Here is a 20,268-nt window from a genome sequence, read left to right on the forward strand (position 1 = left end):
ACTAAAAGATGAAAAGAAAGAGAAATAAAATGATAGGGTTGAGGAAAGAGTAATATAAAAAGAAATCTATGAATAAGGAAGATACAGTTAATAAATAAAAAGAAAGAACTAGAAAACCAACACTCTTCACCTTCTTAAATTTGATAATATCTAATTTTTAAAAAACATAATTAAACACATCTCTGTACACAGTTCTGTGGGAGAAATGCCCCACAAAACTACGATACACACAGTAAGGGTCCATAAGGTTTTGGGGAGGAGGGTTGAGGGGATGAGGAGGGAGAGAGAGGAAGCCAATAGTCTATGAAGCAACCCAAGGTGAATACGTTAACAGGGTAGTTGCCAGTGACACTGGTAACTTCTGAAAGCTAAAAAGGGGAGCTACCTACCTTTTGGTCTTCTCCTTAACAAACCCCTATTCTAAGAGAGAGAGAGAGAGAGAGTGTGTGTGTGTGTGTCTTGGGGGTGAGGGGAAAGCGGAGGCACTTAAGGAGTTCCCTGGAAGGGGGAAAGGAGAGCAGCCCCCCTGAACGACAGAGGGTGGAAATGGTAGTGCCCCCAACAGACCTTAGTCCTGGAACTACGACTCTCATTCCCTCCGATGAAGTTTTGCTACATAACCAACTCCAAGGAACTGACTAACACTGTGGTACTGGGAGGTGGTTTCTTACTCTGAATACTACTTGCTTAAAGTAAGACATTAACTGGGGCTGAGAAATATTTATGACACAGGGGTCATAACTGACTTAATCTGCATTCAAAATAGGAAAAGAGGGGGTGGGTACAGCTCAGTGGTGGGGCACATGCTTAGCACGCTTGAGTCCCAGGTTCAATCCCCAGTACCTCCATTAAAAAAAAAAAGAAGCAGCAGCAAATTAGGAAAACCGAGCTTCCTCTTCCTGCACGCAGCCTCAGTGACCTCTGAAAATGGTTTGCTATTTGCTTGACCCAGAAAAACCCACAAAATCATGCAAATCAAGAGGTTTCAAATTTCATGTTCACTTTAAGAACACTCATGAAATCGCCCAGGCCAGTAAGGGTATGCACATCTGAAAAGCCACCAAGTATCTGAAGGGTGTCACTTTACAGAAGCAACGGGTACCATTCTGTCGTGACAATGGTGGAGTTGGTAGGTGTGCCCAGGCCAAAGGGTGGGGCTGGGCTCGGAGTTGATGGCCCAAAAAAAGTGCTGAATTTTTACTGTACATGCTTAAAAAAGCAGAGAGTAATGCTGGACTGAAGCACTGATGTGTGTGTCACTGAGCACATCCAGGTGAACACGGCCCCCGAGATGCGGGGTAGGACGTACAGAGCCCATGGTCGGATCAACCCGAAGGTGAGCTCTCCCTGCCGTGCTGAGATGGTCCTTGCTGAGAAAGAGCAGGTTGGTCCTAAACCGGAAGAGGAGGTTGCACAGAAGACAAAGATACCTCAGAAGAAACTGAAAAAACAAAAACTTACGGCCTGGGAATCAATTCAGCATAAAATAAATGCAAATAAAAGCAGGAGAAAAAAAAGGAAAATAGATACCCAGACTCTGGTGATAGCAAAAGGTGCTGTTCCCAGTGGTAGCTGGGAAGAGAAAGACAGGTGCAAAGAGTGAAAACACAGAGCACCCCTTGTCACTAAAGCAACAACAAATTCTGCTCTGAAGAAAAAAAACAGTTGCCTCTCCAGTTCTTTGTGCAAGAAGCCAATTCTATCCTTGCATCCATACTTAAATCTAGAAACAAAGAGATAAATCAATTAATCCTTATAAACTGCTCCTAGGAGCTTCATTTTCCTCAAGGAGTTAAAAGAAGCTTTGACCACCGCACAAAGGATATGAAATCTCTGCACTCCGTTGCTAAAACATATCTCCAATTAGGTTTAAGGACATTTTTACTGCCTTTATGCCAAGTTTATATTACCGGACGTTAAAGAATGTGTTGTAGCGCTGAAAAGCGCTACAGCTGGCTAGTCACGCTCTTGGTAACAATGGTTTATGACTGTATCTCAAGGAAAGCAGGAATAAGGGTTTATGTGATTTTGTTGTTACAGGACGATACTGAACAGAAACAGAAACAACTGGGAAGGAAGGCCAACCAGAATCTTTTGTTCTCTCTTTCGATACTCTCATCTAAAGGCTACGACATACAAAGTTATAATGAGATTTTCACTCATCCCTTAGAATAAATTCAGCCAAAAGCTTTTGGAGGTTTAGGGATTAAGACTAACTCAAAACAGCAATTGTATTCAGATTTTCCAAATCTGTATATGTCTAAACAATATAAAATTGTACCTATGAAGCAAACAGGTTAAAGGATGGCAAGAATGTTTAATTAGCATTTCATTATAATACCAGCGTGAAAAGAAAGAGGTCAGCTATTAATAAGGTACAGATTTCCCACCACTGGGATTTATTCTGAATTCATTTTAAGACCAGAAAGCTGTGATCTAAAAATCTCCACTCTAAAACGGTTAAAAGTTGAAATAATAGTACTTTAAAAGGAAGGACTGGGGCTTTAAGAACAGCCCTTTGTACGTATAAACCATGTCATTTCTGACTATTACTTTGTAATTTTCACTTAGAACCATCATGCCCACTTATTTCATGACAAATGATTATGCACTGGATAGCATATCTATTCTGGATAAGAAGAACGGCTTAGAGATTTCCATCAACCACGTGACTTCCTTTTCCTTTCTCTTTTTTGATACGTGCACTTCTCCAAACTACTCAAAAGAAACCATATCAAAAGCGAAATATACTCACTAAAATTTAAGGTTACTCCAACAAAAGGGTTAATTAGAGAAACAAATTTTCTCAGACTGTTAATAATGGGAATGACACATACTCTGTGCCCATAAGTAATTCTCAGGTATCTTTGATCTGCAGCCCCATGCGGTTTCTGTTGCCTACCGTAGCCTGGCCTCTGGGACTCTCTCAGAACCAGACATCTGGCTACTTTGTTGTTTTAGACTAATCTCCTCCCAGGAGAGCTCAAGAAATGACACCAGGCAAGGAGGGTCCTGGCAAGGGAAAAAACATTACAGTATTAGCAGATTTCTTTTCGAGTGGACAAGAGTTATCAAAATTGTCTTCAAATTTCTACAGGGGTCTTAAGGAGTGCTTCTGTTCTGTGGTTTTATGCTTGCATAATTTAAATGGGATGTAGATATTAGATCTTTAAGGCCCATCAATCATCTGTAAGAATTCACTGAATGTTAATCATAGAATATTACAATGTGTGGGAGAAAGTTGTGAGGAAAAATACAAATCAGATTCATTCTTCACCCATCTGTTAGGGTTGGGTGATGACTGCTAAAACAAAGATTTTAATTGTCAGCTGAAGGGTTACACCAGAACTGTGGGATGATGTCTAGGATTTGCAAATACAGTTGCATGCCTCCCATTATATGTCAACCCCCTATCACATTTCTCCTTTTAACTGGGATTTTTTGGAAAGAATCTTAGCCACCAATCTACCAGAAAGGTCTGATGAAAATGTACTTCTGTATGTGCCTCTGAGGAAAACAAGAGGAAGCAAGAAGAAGTGACATATGCTTAAAATAAAAAAACAAAAAAACAAAACACTGTAGTTAAGGCAAGGACAAATGCTATTTTTGAAATGACAAAGATCATCAATATCTTCTCCCTAAGGCAACAAATCATCAATGTCTCAGTTCCTTTTTAGGGATTATTGTTCAATCCTCAAAACCTGTACATTCTGAGAAAGAAAAAATAATTTCCCATTTGTTACACAAATAGAATATAAACCAAGTGGGATAACTGCTTAATCTGTGGAACTTCTTTATTTTATCCTAAAATCATGTTTTATCTGTTTGTAGTACATTCACATAACATATGAAATCACATGTTACACTATAATATTTGTAATACATTCACATAATATATGAAATCAAATGTTATGAGACAATAAACAAGTTGGGGAAAAAAAAGAAAAAACAAATTTAACTATGACTGGTGTCTGGAGGGAATAGCTCAAGCAGTAGAGCACATGACTAGCATGCACAAAGTCCTAGGTTCAATCCCCAGTACCTCCTCTAAAAATAAATAAATAAACTTAATTACCCCCCAAAAAAAGTAATTAAAAAAAAACTATGACTGGTGTCTGATTAATATAAGTTCATAGAAAAGGATGGGAGTTATCAATACATCACCATGATGAAAATCAGAAATTTGAAATTAGGTTTCAATTTGGGAAAATAATATCCAATTAAAGAGACAGACAAGAGGACTCAATTCATTTCCTTGCAGCCCAGTGAATTTCGTTTATTTCCTTAAGCATGAACTGAGTACTTACTAAATAAATGAACCAGGCAGATTCTCCCAGTGAGTTAATATTGTAAATTGGCTTGGACTGAGTCAGTGTAGAGACAATGTAACTTTAGGTCTGGACTGAAGTCAATGATTTTCCATCACCCATCCCCCTCCCTTGTCAGCACTGGGGGGAAAAATGTCGGAAAAGAAGCAAAAGAGTAAAAATCAGAATAACCAAACCAGTTTCCTGTAAGAATTATCTCCCAGATCAAATGGAGAATTATTTGTCCAGAATCATGGAGGAGGGAGTGTAAGAAGATTATATGATTTGACTCGGACTGGACATTGTAGAGTGCTGGTTATAGCCCCAGTTTCTCTCACTTGGCCATCTATCTCCTTGACTTCGGCAACATCCAAATAAAGCTGAACCATTCATTCTGAGAAGGGTTTGGAAGCAGCACGTGAAAGAGTAAATGGCTGCCAAGAAGAAAAGCCCAAAGCTGCATGACAGTAGCAGCAGGCTTTGGGATGGGTCATGTGGTCACAGCAAAACAGGGTCACACATCCTAAAGGAAGCTTCCTGACATCTTGGTGCTGAGGGCAGATGGAGTCATGGAGTCCCATGGACCCTGCACACACCTGCTGTACACAGAGCTGGCGTGGAGGGTAGTCCCCTGTCCTGGAAGACCCTCAGAGACTATCACTGCTGGAGCAGACTCACCAGCCCTGACATCTTCAGGAAGATACAATGCCAGCAAAGTACATACTTTCGTCACTATAGGGCCAGGTTCAGGATTTGGGGACCTGAGTGGATATTCCACTCTGGGCTGAAAAACAGTTATGTCCAGAGCTTCCAAGAGATCACACAATGGCGAGATGACCATGAGGACCAATGCCAACAACAAAGGTGCCAGAGGACCGCACAGGCACCTATTAAAGAGTCTAGCTTGGTTAAGCCTTGGTCTACCTGTGCTACTAACACACCCACACCACTCAAGTGTTTGGTCATTCCATTCAGATTTTGTATCTCTGTAGCACACCAAAGCGGTAATTCTGTCACCAACCCACCATGGATAATGAAGCAACATGTGCAGTCAGATTGTCAGCCACAATGCACGTGCTTCCTCGGCCACCTGCACTCCTGTTCCCACGTGCAGGTAAGTATGTTGCATTGACCAGGCCACTGGGACAGGATCTGTGAGCAGCACCCCTTCCATCAGACCCACCCATTCTCTCAGATCTGACAACTCGTTTGTTATCTTAACCTCACTGGGGAGGCTTTTCAAAAGATGCCCTAATCACTAGGAGAGAATCTGAAACCCTATCACTTCTAAGAACCAGCTTTCCAACCAGGACCCATGGCCCTGGCTCAAGCTCTAAGGACCTCCCCAGCTCCTCCCTTTCTTACCCACTTACTCATTCACAGGCCGCTGTGGTTTACGCTCCTACAGTTTTCCCCATTTCATTACCAACCTCTGTGAAAGCAGACCATGTTGGATTCTCCTTGTACTCGACGTCCCCACTCCTCAAAATACCAGCCCAGTGCTCTGTAAATTCCAAGTATCCAATAATTTGTTTTAACTGAATAGTACACTGACATTCACCTCTCAGAAAAATTTCAAGCCATCCACCTTTAATGAGGAGCCAACACAAGATCAAGATGTTCCTCCCTATGTGATTGATTTCTGGAGTTTGGTTACTTTTGCTTAAGATATTGCATAATAGGAAGACAGTGTTCTGGAGGAGTCCATATTCCCAGCTGTGGGACTTCAGTCAACTCACCTCTAAATCCTAATCTGACCAACTACAAAAATCAGGACAACATAATACCAGTCCTATCTACTTCTTCTAATTGTTGGGATGTTAGAAAAAGAAAATACAGGTAAAAGCATTTCATAAGATATGAAAAATAGGTACTTACCACAATAGGAGATGATCTAAAGAAGTAGTCTCATATATTTTGAATCTATATACAGTTGGCCCCGGAACAACAAGGGTTTGAACTGCACATGTCCACTTATCTTTTTTTCAATAGTAAATATTACAGTACTAGACAATCAGCAGTTGGTTGAATCTGGATGCATACATGGAGTTGAATCCATGGATACGGAGGAACCAAGGATAAGGGGTCCGACTATAAATTATACACAGATTCCAACTGCGAGGAGGGTCGGCAACTCCTATCCCCTACATTGTTCAAGGGTCAACCGTATACTGAAGCTTCCATACAGAAGTCCCCAGTTTATATAAGGAAAAGAAATTTTACCTCATCATTCATGCAAAAAATATATTTTTTTAAAAAATATCTACTAATGTTTTCTAATGTAAAAATCACTTTTCCCACATGAGATATTACTAGGCTAATTTGTTTAAGATCATCTAAAATTTAAAAGGAAAGAAAATAGACTAAAAGGCCCCATTCAGCTACTAAAATGTCTGTGGTATGTTTTTCATCACTTAATAGGTTTGAAACTGCAAGATCAACCCTATAGAAGTTTTTTATTTCCTTCCAGGCCAGATCAACCATATACAAGTCTTTTATTTCCTTCCAAGCACCAGAAGTCTTTTCTTTCCGTCTAGGCACTATGCCAGCTATTTCAGAGGTTGCCACCAGATAAGCGGCTGCGACTGTTGATACTCAGACAGAGCAGAAAGAAGGTGTGAATAATTGAGAAAAGTAAAAATATTACAAGAGACAGTCAATTACGTCTCTTGACTTTTCCATACAAATTTATGATTTTTCTATAAAAATTTATTTAGCATAGGACAAAGTAAGCCTAGATATGAGTTACTGTGTTTATAAGACATGTTTAAATCAAGACACCAATAGGGCTAGATTTAAACAAATTTCCTGCAAAAATAGTAATCTATTCATATATACTGACTGTGCCCCCAATACATGCCAAGTGCTGTACCAGACAGAGGACACAACTGTGAATAAGAAATACACACTGCATGTCCTCTGATGATGACAGTAAGACACACGCATATACCATTCCCTGTGCTACACGTGCCGTGAGGGGGTAAGTACTACGAAGCCCTGGAAGAGACATGGAAAAGCTTCCCCGAGGGAGGCTTGCAGCCAAGTGGAAAAATCAATACCTACACAACTTCTTGGCTTTTTTGCCTAACTATTTTTTAGCTCACTATTGGGTTTTTGGTTGACTCGTAGGTCAACCTTTATTCTTCTTACCTAGATAGTTCGAGCACTAACTAAGCCGTCTGCAGGTGGACAGTTTTTAGTACCACTGGGCCTACGTCCAGTGATAACCGAGAGACTGGTATTAGAGGAAAGGGGAGGAACACAACACTGAAGGCAGAGTTGCCTGGGTTTACATCCCAGCTCTTCCTCTTTTGCACTACAGAACTCTGGACAAGTTTCTTCATCTTTTTGTATCAGTTTTCTCATCTATGAAATGAAGATAATAATGGTACCTATCTCAAAAGGTGGTTAAAAGGATTGAGTTAGTACATACATATAAAGCACTGAGAACAAGGATGGACACATATGATGAGCTATAAAAGCACTGACTATTGTGATTTTGATGGCAAGACCATGTTGTGATTACAGGCATCTCTTGCTGTGCGGGTCAGCAGCCAGCCAAATCCACTTAGGGCGGAGGAATTGCCCACGAAAGTTAAGAGTGCTTCCCGGAATTGTGCGTTGTTGCGGTCCTGGGTCAATCCATTGTCCTGCTGTGCCCTTTTTTCCTTCCAGGTCAGTAGTTAGGAACATGTAGAAAAACACTAGCTGTCCTTCACATCCCTAAGAGGCAGTCTAAAACCCGACATTCGGCTTCTTCCAACCAGTTAAAGGCTCCTTTAATTAAGCAAACAAGCTTCTAACTCAATTAACTTCTTTCCTCTTTCTCTATTGACAATCAATGTACAAAGAATTGGGCCTGAAGTTGTAAAACTTCATCAACCATGGGCAAACCGTTCCCTACAGTGGGCTCTGTTTTTTTACACTCAGAAGAATTTCACACACAACTTGAAACTAAAAATGTTTTAAGGCGAGCTACATAATTTCTCCAACAAAAATTCTATTTTTGGTTGGCTACCAAAAGATAACGAAATCAAACGAGCAGAATTCATGTCTCTCTTTATGAACCACTCGAGCATGGCAGATCCTGTTTTAACTTTAATGCCAGTTCCCGTTTTTCATACGAAAATGTGACTCTGTAGCCCACCTTGAACAGCAAATGTGCAAACACACAGCAGAATAGTTGGTAATTAAAACAACTGGGGAAGAAGCATCAAATGTTGGAGGGATAAAAAGAATAAAGGCATGCCAACAACTCCACGGCACAAATGCAGGGTTTGCAATGGCTTATTTGGACAAGGACTTAACGTAAACTCAAACAAGAATTAAGAGGGGTGAAGGGGAGGGTGGAGGGAGAAATTGGGAGTTCCAGATTTGCAGATACTAACTACTAGATATAAAGTAGGTAAACAACAAGGTCCTATTGTATAGCACAGGGAACTACAGTTAATATCTTGTAATAGCCTATAATGAAAAAGACTATGAAAAGGAATCGATATATGTATAATTGAATCACTATACTGTACACCAGAAATTAACACCTTGTAAACCAATTATGCTTCAATTTAAAAAAAAAAAAGAATTAAGGCATATCAGTTGCAGCTGTCCTTGTTAAGGAGGGCCACAGAAGTTGAAAAGCATTTTCCATAGCCTAACAAATTATGCACTTAAAAAAAGGTTAATATGTATAAATATATACACATGCCTTACCACATATAGTTGATGTCTTAGACTGTTTTTCAGAATTAAATTATCATGATCTGTCTCTTTGAGAAAGTAAACCATTCTCAAACAGTGTGAACTTAATGTAACTAATTAGTAACAACACTGTCTTAGAGTCTGGATCTAAAGGACCATTTCAGTGAGAAATACCATGGAGCATAAACTCTAAAAACTTCCCATAATGAGCGTTCTTAACGGGACCTAGAATATACTTGCATCCATGAGAAAATATGTCTAATCTATATAGAACATTGTTCAATTCTATCCCACTTTATTCTGGAACAGAATATATGAAAAGATCCTTGAAGGTGAGATTGAGAACAGATACTTAACGGAAATGATTACAATGTAAGTGACCTCATCCTTGTTCTGAACAACTCTATTGGGACCACAATATGACTAAGAGCAAACTAGAGTCATTCTCTAGCTTCCCTGATCCTCTGCCTTTTTTATTAGGACTACTTTTGAACTGCATTAAAGAGATACCAAAAAAAGCAGTTCCTACAAAGAAAATTCAGAAACTGATGAGTCAAATGCATGCACAAATATTTGATATTTGGTGAGTACACAAGGCTTCTTGTGAGGGGAACCATATTTAAGCCAGGCCTTGACTGATGGGCAGGACTTTAACTGGGAGATACTGAGAGATGAGGAAATCTCTATTTAGGAGCAGACTGGCCAACTGAGCTGACCACAAGCAGCAGAAGACTTTACCAGGAGCACATAGTTCTCGACGTGGTCTGAGGTCTAACACCAAAGGAATTGTCTGCAAGTAACAGGAGGCCAGGAATCCCCTTGAGAAAAGACCAAAGGATGGGAAGTTTGTCCAAAGGATCAGAGGAGCTGCCTTAAGAGGAAACATGGATGGCAGGTTTCCACTGCAGCTTAGGGTAGTGTTGTTCAAACTCTAGTTCACAAAATCAATTTAGTGAATACTGATTGGCCTTTAGCTTACAGATTAAAGAAAGGGAAGGAAAGAAGAAAGGCAGAGGAGGAGAGAGAAAGGGAGAGGTCAAGAGAGGAAAGTTAACCTTTGTGACTTACACATACAGCAACTATTCTCTGGAAACTTTTCAGTTTCTATCTGTGGATTGTGTATTAAAAAAAAAAAAATGGAAATCACTCACTGAGAGGGCCCTGCGAGTCTAAGATCTTGGCCCTTGATTAGAATGCTGCTCAGTCCTACTCAATTTATTCAGACCATTAGTTTGGGTCCAAGTGTTCCTGGTCATGAATAATCTGCTTGAAAAATATTACTGCACTAAGCAAGATGTTCTCATTAGATACTCACAAGACACAGTCTGATGTCTTCATAAAGCAAGTACAGTTTAAAAGAGGCGTTTCCAAAGTCTGTGGCAATGCAGTAAAGATTACGCTTGATTCCTTCAGATTGATAGATGCTGAACACCTTCACATGAAAGCTACATGGATAATGTCATCCTCTTCCATGAAGCAGATAATCTCATAGGGAGGATAAATTGAGAAAGCTACAATTAATGCAATAAAGTAGGTGATACTTCACCAAGAAGCAAACAGCTTAAAATGACAGATTACCTCCTTTTATTTATATAGGTCCCTATATGTTTCTTTCCCAAAATATTTTCATCTAAAATGATCCTCCCTACAAAAAATTGATTAAAAAATTGAAAAAGACAATACCCAAAATCAGAGGGCTAGTTAGGGATGGGGCCAAGAGAAGAAACAGATTTAATTTATTGATATTTCCCTAACTCCATGGTCTAACAAATCATAGAGAATGTCTCCTACTTTCAGTAGTAACAACTTCATAAATATATACAAATATATATGTAACTGGCATGTAGCCAGTGCACAGATAAAGCCAAAGAACCTAAAAAAGGTACTTGCCTAGAATTTGGAAATAAAGGTAAAAATAGTCAAATTCTCTGTAAGAAACAACAAATATGAACATTAATCAAATAAGAATAGCTAAGAAAAAGTTTGGAGTGGGTTATTGTTTAGACTGATGTTTCCTCAAAATCACTAATGGGTTCAGGGTACCCCCTTAAAAAGGAAGTTTGATCATTAAAATGTAACTAATCAAAATAAATCAAATCACTGAAAAATATTTTGTTAGTCATTATATACGCAAGCAATCTGATATTGAAAAAAAAATCAGATAACAAATATCCAATGTTTATGAAGAGCTGGTTAAAGAACACAGGGTACCTGATTGTTTCTGCGGTGTGTGTGTTTGTTTGCTTGTTAGCTGGGATGGAACCAGGATGGTTTTCCAAGCTTCATAGTTTAGAGGAAACATCCCACAGATCTGTACAATCCTCTTTATCTAGTTCTAAATTCCCAAAGCAATCTTTCTATAAACAATTTGGCTTCCTGTGCCTTTAGTTCCCAAAAGGGGTAATCTTGGATATCTGGCATGAATGTTCCATGTTATGGTAAGAAATATTTATGTAAAAATGTAGAGGGCCTGTAATACAAGCTTATAAATTGGAATTACCTAGTTTGGTAAATTTATTTAAACACCTGCCATCTTGTAAATTTATTTAAACACCAACCATCTTATATTTCAATTTGCTTGTTTATGTTTTACATCACTTACTCAACTGAAAATTCTGTGAAGGTACTATATACAGGAAGCTGTAGCAAGGACTCAACACATTTTTTTGAATGAGTAGTGAATGAAGTGAGTAAATGAGTGAACTTAAATCAAATTTTGAGAAGGCAATGATAATGACTCAGAAAACTAGATGATATCATCAGTGACAAACCTCTACTATGAGGATAATGCTGGAGCTTGCTTGATCGGTTCCCTGACAATTTATAAGCACTTCTGTGTACGATTTCGTGAGCTCTTTGGAAGCAATCCTATGAAATAAGGATACAAGTACTATTGCTCCTCAGATGAGAAAACCAAGGCTCAGAGAGGTCCAGGGCTTGCCTGGTGACCACTGAGACCACTAGATGAATAATGGTAGAGGTAGGAATCGAATATCCTTCTTGATTCCCTGGCAAGTGTATCCTTTGCTAAAAGGTCAGGTGGCCCAGCAGCACAGGTGGTGATGCTCACCTCAGCATGTTAAGCTAATGTTGTTGAGATGCTTCTCCCCCAAGATCAGGACTGGCCCTTATGTCTGAAGCAGAGGTGTACCCAAAGGTGGGGATCAAATGACTTCAGCTATAGAAAGAAGGTCTCAGAAACAGGAATCTGACGATTCCTGACAAGGTGTTTCGAGATCAGGTCCCTGGAAGACACGCCCATTCAGATGAGGAAGGAGCCAGATTAGAAGAAAACCAGTGATGAGAGATAGAGGAGAATTAAGAGAGAAGAGAGTCAGGGAAACAAGAGGAAGTTGGGGGCAGGCAGGCATGGTGTCACAGGCTGCTGTTAGGTCCTGGAGGACGAGAACTGAGAACTGGCCCCTGGATCTGGTGAACAGCAGTCACTGCCAACCGTTGAGAGGCCCCATTTGGTTAGAGTGGTACAAATGGAAGACAACTTGAGAGGCACTGAGGGGTTAAATGAGAGAATTCTAGGCTATACACAAAAATCTTGGGAAACCTAGGTACACTTCAAGCAAGTTTTATAGCAGCTCCATACAAACACAGCCCACTCTTTCTAGGGCTCCTAAGAATGCTAACCTCGCCCAGAAAATTAAAAGGCAGAAATGGAAGACGAGCAGAGACATGGAATTTATTGCTGCTGTTACTTCTGCGCTCTCATCTGTCAAAAGAGGAAAGACGATGACGCTTTCCCAGAGAGCACAGGAGGCCGGAGGGTAGGAAGCGCACACAGGCCAGCTTGCAGGAGGGCTCAAGGCTGACAGCCTTTTTCAGGCAGTACAAGATTGCTCCTGGAGGCCATTAAACTCCCACCTCAGGCACACGCAGTCACCAGCCCCATTGAACAGAAGAGAAAGGCGAGGCCCAGAAAAGCCAAGTGACTGCTGCCGCTGAGACAGTGAGTGACAGGTCAGATTTCCTTGGCCCTTCAAGTCCTCGCTCTGCTTATCAGATCTCCTCTAAAGGCCTTTATAAATGTTTCAGTGAATCTTATCTTCATGCATTGGATTAGCAAGATCAGCTCCCCACCGGTAATGCAAAATCACCCTGAAATGTTTCATGCCTTGCTGATCAGCCAGAAGCTGAGCTTTCTGTCTGCATTTGGACTGTGATGATCTTGATCTTTCACCTCTAGCAAAAATCTTCTCATGGCTATAATTTTAAAGTCCGTAATGAGCGCTTCATTTGCTGGCCAAGCAGACAGAAAACCTTTTTTTAAATACCCAGATTGCCGTGACCTTCGGTGATGACTTAAAGAGTTCGCCACAGGTAATAATTTTCTTCGCTCAGGAGACGTTATTAAATCTTCTTTGAAGAGATGTGGGCAATAACCTCATTGATGAAATTAAGCACACACACACACACACACACACACACACACACACACTTTTAACCTGTCACCTTTCTACTATCCCTGAAATCAAAACTTTTCTTTAAGATGTTTTTGGAATTCTGCTTGACTATCAGAGGGTTTTAAAATTCTTCAAACTGTTAACTAAAGTATAGTAAAAATTGCAGCTAAATGTTTACAGGAAAAGAAGCACACTGTCTATCTCTAAACTAGACAAGAGGACGGTCTAAACAAACACAGTACAGACCCCCACACAGAATTTCTGACTGTCCCACCCAGCTGAATGGGGCTGAACTCACTTGGGGAACATTTTGGGGTTTTCTACATTAAAAAAGAAAAACAATGATTTTACTGATTCGGGCCAACATAAAGCCATTCTACTCTGTTTTGCCTATCTCTGTGAAGTTTATAACATGAAAAGAGGTTTCAAATAGTGTAGCATCACACTCCATGTCGGCTTCTTGAAGGCTGGCCCCAGATCTTACTCTCCTTTTTTTCCCAATGGCAGAAGACAGTGTCTACATAAAGTGGGTACTTAACTGCTGTTGACTATCACATTCTATTTCTAAAGTTGGTTGGTGGACACAGTCATGTTTACATGACTGTGTTTTATACACATTTTGTAGATAAGATATTTCGTAACTTTAAAAAGAAGGAGAACCCTGAGGACCATCCATTAATTCTAATTCGATAGGTCTAAGGTGGAGATAAGGGTTTTTCCCCCATCACCCTAGGTAATGCAGATGTGGGGTGATCTACGGAATGCACTTTAAGAAACAAAAACAAAAGCAAAGTAAACAAACCAACATAAATAACATGCCTATAATCAGTTAGTGCTGAAGGCGTCTTATTTTCATGGTTCAAATTATCAGGCTTCCCCTTAAACACAGAGAACATAGTGTTTAGCATAAAATCCTACTCTCAGATATGCCTAGAAACCCCTTCCTTACTTGCTTTGACTTTCGCCTATTATAATTCTTAACGTTTTTCTTTTCATTTTCATTTTTCCTTCAGATATTTGAGGGTAGAAGACTTTAATTCTATTTCTCTCTCTTCTACTTGGTTTAAAATTTTACAAAGTTATATAACCTTGCAACTTTACTTGGGTATTAAGACCTCATATTTACTTTGCATTTTGAGGAATGGCTTTTAGCTGAATCCTTCCCTATCTCAGCTTGAAAAAAAGAAATACTGAGGTAAACGTAGATAATGCATCTCTTCCCAAACTCTACCTTTCTTGCTTTTTCATGAAACAACAGCATAAGTGACAAATGAAATACCTCTATGACAATAATATGAAAACCACGTAAATTTCTCTCCAAATTTAGAGAAATCATTTACCATTTTTTAAAAAACAAACTTCTTTTATAAAAAGGAATCCCTGTAGTAGTTACTATCAGGCAGAAGTCACTTAAATTTAAATCCAGTGATTCTTCTCAACAAATCCCATGAGATTTAAAACCAATGTAAGGCTTTAGGAAAAAAACTGTATTTTTTTTAACCACAGAACTTTACATTTGGAACAGAAATTTAAACCTAACAAATGTATATAATTTTAAACAAAGACTATGTGTTTATCCTAAGTCTCCCATGTTTGAATACAAAAGAAAACATTTTGATGTATCTTCTTTCTTACCTCTGACAATGAAATTAGGGTTCACCAAGTCATTACGTTTTCTGTTATTCAAATAAGGAACTATAACTGTGCACGTGCGCAAGCACACACACACACACACACACACGCACACACACACTACCACCATTACCATCCATCAGACCATGGCAAGAGCACACTCTACAATCCAGCAGTTTTGAAAAATTGCATTTAAAACACTGGAATGAATAAATAACAATCACAAAAAAGAACCTAACCATGTTTCCAATATTTAAATGAAAGTAGTTTAAAATTTTAAAGCCACAAAATAAGACTGTCAGTCAGCTCTCCCCTTAAACAGTCTCATTTTAATACCTAAAGGATAGGCCAGCATTCCAGCATATACGCATTGTTATGCACATACGCAGAGTTCCCTCTGCTGCTAAAAATTATTACAAATTCTAGTTGGCTCACTGTAACAAAAACAACCTAAGTTACAAAAACAGAAATTGTTTTTCAATTTAACACAAAGTAATAAGGCAATTCTCTCCAAAGTGCAAGAGGTGAGTTAAAGGGATGCAGTAAGTTTCAATCCATGATAAAAACCTTTGGGTAACCAGTAGTTTTATGGGAAAAGCATTTAAGATGAGAAGGATGTAAGTAACAGAGAAGAAAATTTCTTCCTAAGCTATATAACAACTCTACAAAATAAAATTAAGAGAATCATTTCAAATGACACTATTATACCTGCATATGTCCCCAAAATCATTAAATACAAATTTGCTACACAATTACACATTTTCTTTAACACATGAGAGCATATGCTAAACATGTAGATAGATACTAAAGATACATACATATATATATATATATATACGTATATGAGAGCATAAACTCAATGTAAAGAAGTTTAATAGCACAAAATCTGGAAGGAAAAAGGTGTTTTTGACATGTCCCAAATACCACAAAGAACAGCCAGTTGGGAAGGACAGCGCAACGTGACAATGAGCCCCAGCAATCCTCCACGCCCACTCCCCGCCACGTTGAAACCCATGTGGGTAAACAGCCATGTGTCAAGGCAGCACAGAGAATCACAGAGAAGCAGGATCAAAACCTTCACCCAATGGCACCTGTCACTGGACTCAGCTCTTGGACTTTTTCATTTACATGCACCAAAAAATTCACTTTCTATCCTTAGATTAGATTTTTCTAATATATTATCCAAAAGATCAGTCTTCCCTTTTACATTAACTTCAACAAAAACCTATATTCAGTTAAATTATTATTTTAGAAAAACACGAAACTTAAAATCTAATATCTTTACTTGCAGAGCATTTTTGTCCATAATCTGACATAAATACAAAATAGCCTATTCACTTCCCATTAGAAGATATGACCAAACTGGACTTTGCAAGCTTCATTTCTGAAGCTCCATTTTCAATATTTATGAAAAAACTGAATCTTACTCCTCAGGACTACAAAAATGCTTGACAGTTATGAAGTTGCACAATATAAGCCCTTGAAGAACTAGACCAATGATGTTAGAAAACAAAAAAGATGTTCACAAATTCAACATTGTTAACATGCAACATTAATGAAAATCATTTAAATATCTACTGGGGAATGAACATGTAGATACACTTTCAAATGCTACATGTTACTGTCAAGAAAATGAGTGACCTTTGAACTTCTGCCAAAAGTCATTTGAGAACAAGAAGGGTTTTAAGGGACTCACATCAGAAAGAAAGAAAGAAATGACACCTTTAAACAAATCAACACTACTCTCATATATACCAAAAGAGACTCTTTCCTCAAATTCTTTCAAGGCAATAGAAAGATAATCGTAGCAGGCACTAATCCAAAACTCTGATAACTTCTCTATCTCACTAATAATGCGGCCACTGAAATAATTACTTGACATAATGAAACACTGGTTAAATCCAACTATCTGACAATTCCATTCCTACACCGAGAAGCTAAATTCAGCAGAGAAAAAAGAGAGAAAACACACACCCGTGACGCCTGGCTTCACTTTGATGCATGGCTGGATCGTAGCTGGGTCCTTGGTACTGCCTGACAATGCTGAGACAGGAAGGAAGGGGGCAGGGCACAGCCACTAAAGGAATGACACAGCAATTAGCACCAAGATGGCAGAAAATTCAACTCCCAGTAGACTTTGAACCCCAAGATGGTGGGACACTTGACTTGCAGTAGACCTTGAGCTTCATTATACGTTCACTGTAATATATTAGCAGGGTAAATAGCATTCCCTCAGGTGCCATGACAGTTCTGAGGCTAATCATCAAAGGTCAAAAAGTGGGTGGTGGCCCGATTCATGGGAATCCCAGCCCCTTCCCCAAAGTAGCTGGAATAATCCTCCCACTGGCTAGCATATGAAACAACCAAGCCCATAAAAACTAACAACCCCCACACCTCGTGGCCACTTCCCCTTCTGAGACAGACTACATCGTGTCTATGGAGCGTGTATCTATTTTACTTTAAACTAAACACCCGCGCCACGCCTCACGACCTCTCTGGCCTTCTGAGATGGCCTATGCTGAGTCTGTGGAGTGTCCATCTCTCTGAATAAACCTGCTTTTACTCTACCATGGCTCGCTCTTGAATTCTTTCCTGCGCGAAGCCAAAGACCCTCACTTGGGGGGGCGTGTCCCAGGGACTCAACCAAGACCTGGGACGTGGCCATTCTCTCGTGCCCCCTTTTCCTGTATCAACGCTACCACACTCTCCAGGTGACTCACTCTCCTCAGCTGGATGCCAATTCCACATTCTCTCCTCTCATCTCAAACATGAAGCACCTAACCCCTCATCGCTTTCAGCTACTGAGAAAAATAAAATCTTCAGAAGAAAGTTCCCATGTGTGTCCCTTCGACCCATCTACATGGACCTATTTCCACACACTCGGCCTTCCCTCCCGTTATTATGAATAAATAGTCCCAGCTCCTACTGAAGCTCACACAACCCGTTATCATTCCGTTCCACTTGATCAAACAAATGACTCCAGCACTCTCTCTTAAATCCACAGCTCCCTCTCTACTGCATGATTCCCATCATAATGGAAACATGCTGTCATTTCTGCATTAAAAAAAAACCTTGACCCCATATTTCTCTCTAACGATAGCCCCATTTCTCTACTCCCTTTTATCACAAAGGACTTCAAAACAGTGGTCTATATTTCTTGTCTCTAATTCCTCTCTCCCTGTTTTCCTTGAACTCACTCCAAACAAGCTTTTGCTCTTATGTTCCACCAAAACCACTCTCGTCAGGGTTACCAGTAACCTTCATATAGCTTAATGCAATGTCAATTCTCAGAAGTCATCTTACACAACTCATATCTGCAGAATCTGACACAGCTCACCACACCCTCTTCCCTGAAACACCTTCTTCACCTGGGTTCCAGAATACTATGCTCTCTTGTTTTTCCCTCAGTCTCATTAATTATGTTCTCTCTATTGCCTTTCCTGGTTACTCCTGTGTCTTGACCTCTTAATGGTGGAGGATCCCAGGGCTCAGTCCTTGAAACTCTTCTCTTTTTCTCTTTTCTATCTCTGCTCTTTCCCTAAGGAATCTCACCCAATCTTGGCTTTAAACACCATTTATTCACTGATGACTCTCTAAATTATGTCTCAGGCCACTCCCTGAACTCTCAACCCTGTATCTCTAACTGCTTGCTTACATTTTCATTTGGATGTGTAGTAGGCATCTTAACATGTCAAAAAAAAAAAAAAAAAAAAACAGAAACTCTTGATCTTATCAATATGGCTGACATTACAAGTGTTTGTCAATGTCCAGGTCTCCTCTCCCTCAGGGCACATGAATGACAACACATGGTGAGGCCACACAACCTGCTGTGGCCAATTTAATGTGAGCAGAAGTGCCAGGTATCACTTCTGGGCTGGACAACAAAAAGCACACTTGTGATTCCCCAATCTCTCTCTTTCCCTGCTGTGGCAACTGAAAATGCCTTGTGTTCCATCTAGATGGTGTACCTTCAAGACATGGAGACTCCACCGACCAGGCTTCCTTAGCGATGGCAAAGACCCTCCCACTGAACCACACGGGACAGGTACCATTAGCAGGCAATAAACCTTAATGCTAAACAAAACACTGAGATTTTGGAGTTCTTAGTTATCACAGTATAGCCTTGCCCACCGACACTAAATACCCCCAAACCTGCTCTCATGTAGTCCTCTTTTCTATCTCAGCAAACTCCTTCTTTTCAGCTGTTCAGTCAAAAACCCTTAAGTCTTTCTTTCTCTCACATCCCACATCCAATCCAGCAGCACATCCTTGCCTTCAAAATATGTACAGAATCCAACCACCTTTTATTTCCTCTACTATCATCCTGCTCTTCAAAAGACACTGGTAACAAAATGAGAAGACAAACCACAGACTTGGAGAAATACTTACAAAGCATATATATATATGATGAAGGGCTTGTATCCAGTACATACAAAACTCTCAAGGTTCATCAGTAACAAAACAAAACACCCAATTTTTAAAAAAGCAAAATTTTAATAGACATTTCCCCAGAAAGACATGGATACTAAATAAGCACATGAAAAGATAATCATGCTCACCATTACTAGTCACTAGGGAATGCAAATTAAATTAAAAACACAATGAGATACTGCTACGCACATATCAGAATGGCTACAATTTAAAAGAATGACACAACCATGCGATGTGAAACACTGGAATTCTCACATGCTGATGTTTAAAATGTAAAATGGTACAACCACTTTGGAAAATACTTGGGCAATTTCTTAAAAAGTTAAACATACACCCGTGGTAAAGAGAAGAGTGTTTGTATATTGATAGGCATGGTCCACTCCAGAAGCTATTTATAGATGATTTGTATTTATTGGTGATTCTTCCCTTGGTTGAAAGGCCCTAAAACATACACCTATTAGATAATCCAGCCATCCCACTACTACATATTCCCAAGAGAAATGAAAGTATATGTCCACTTAGAGATTTGTACACAATGTCCATAGCCCCAAAGTGGAAACTGCCCAAATGTCCACCGACAAGTGAATGGATAATCAAACTGTGGCAAATCCATACAAGATACTACTATTCAGCAATAAAAAGGACTGAATTATTGATACACACAACAGGTGAATCTCAAAATAATCATGCTGAGTAAAAGAAGACAGAAAAGGAAAAAAAAAACAAAACAGAGTACATGCCCCATGATTCTATCATACAAAACTTTAGAAAATGTAAACTAACCG

At 39.5% G+C, this 20,268-nt stretch overlaps 1 protein-coding gene and 1 pseudogene across 3 annotated transcripts in view; one reads left to right on the top strand and one right to left on the bottom strand.

Annotated features, from left to right (window-relative positions):
* SLC10A7 (solute carrier family 10 member 7) overlaps nt 1–20,268 on the bottom strand; it is a 223,498-nt gene that overhangs the window by 183,136 nt on the left and 20,094 nt on the right. The gene's annotated exons all lie outside the window — the stretch shown is intronic.
* On the top strand, nt 696–1,777 carry LOC116658771 (annotated as a pseudogene).

This window comes from Camelus ferus, chromosome 2, assembly GCF_009834535.1.
Source record: "Camelus ferus isolate YT-003-E chromosome 2, BCGSAC_Cfer_1.0, whole genome shotgun sequence".
Lineage (NCBI taxonomy): Eukaryota > Metazoa > Chordata > Mammalia > Artiodactyla > Camelidae > Camelus > Camelus ferus.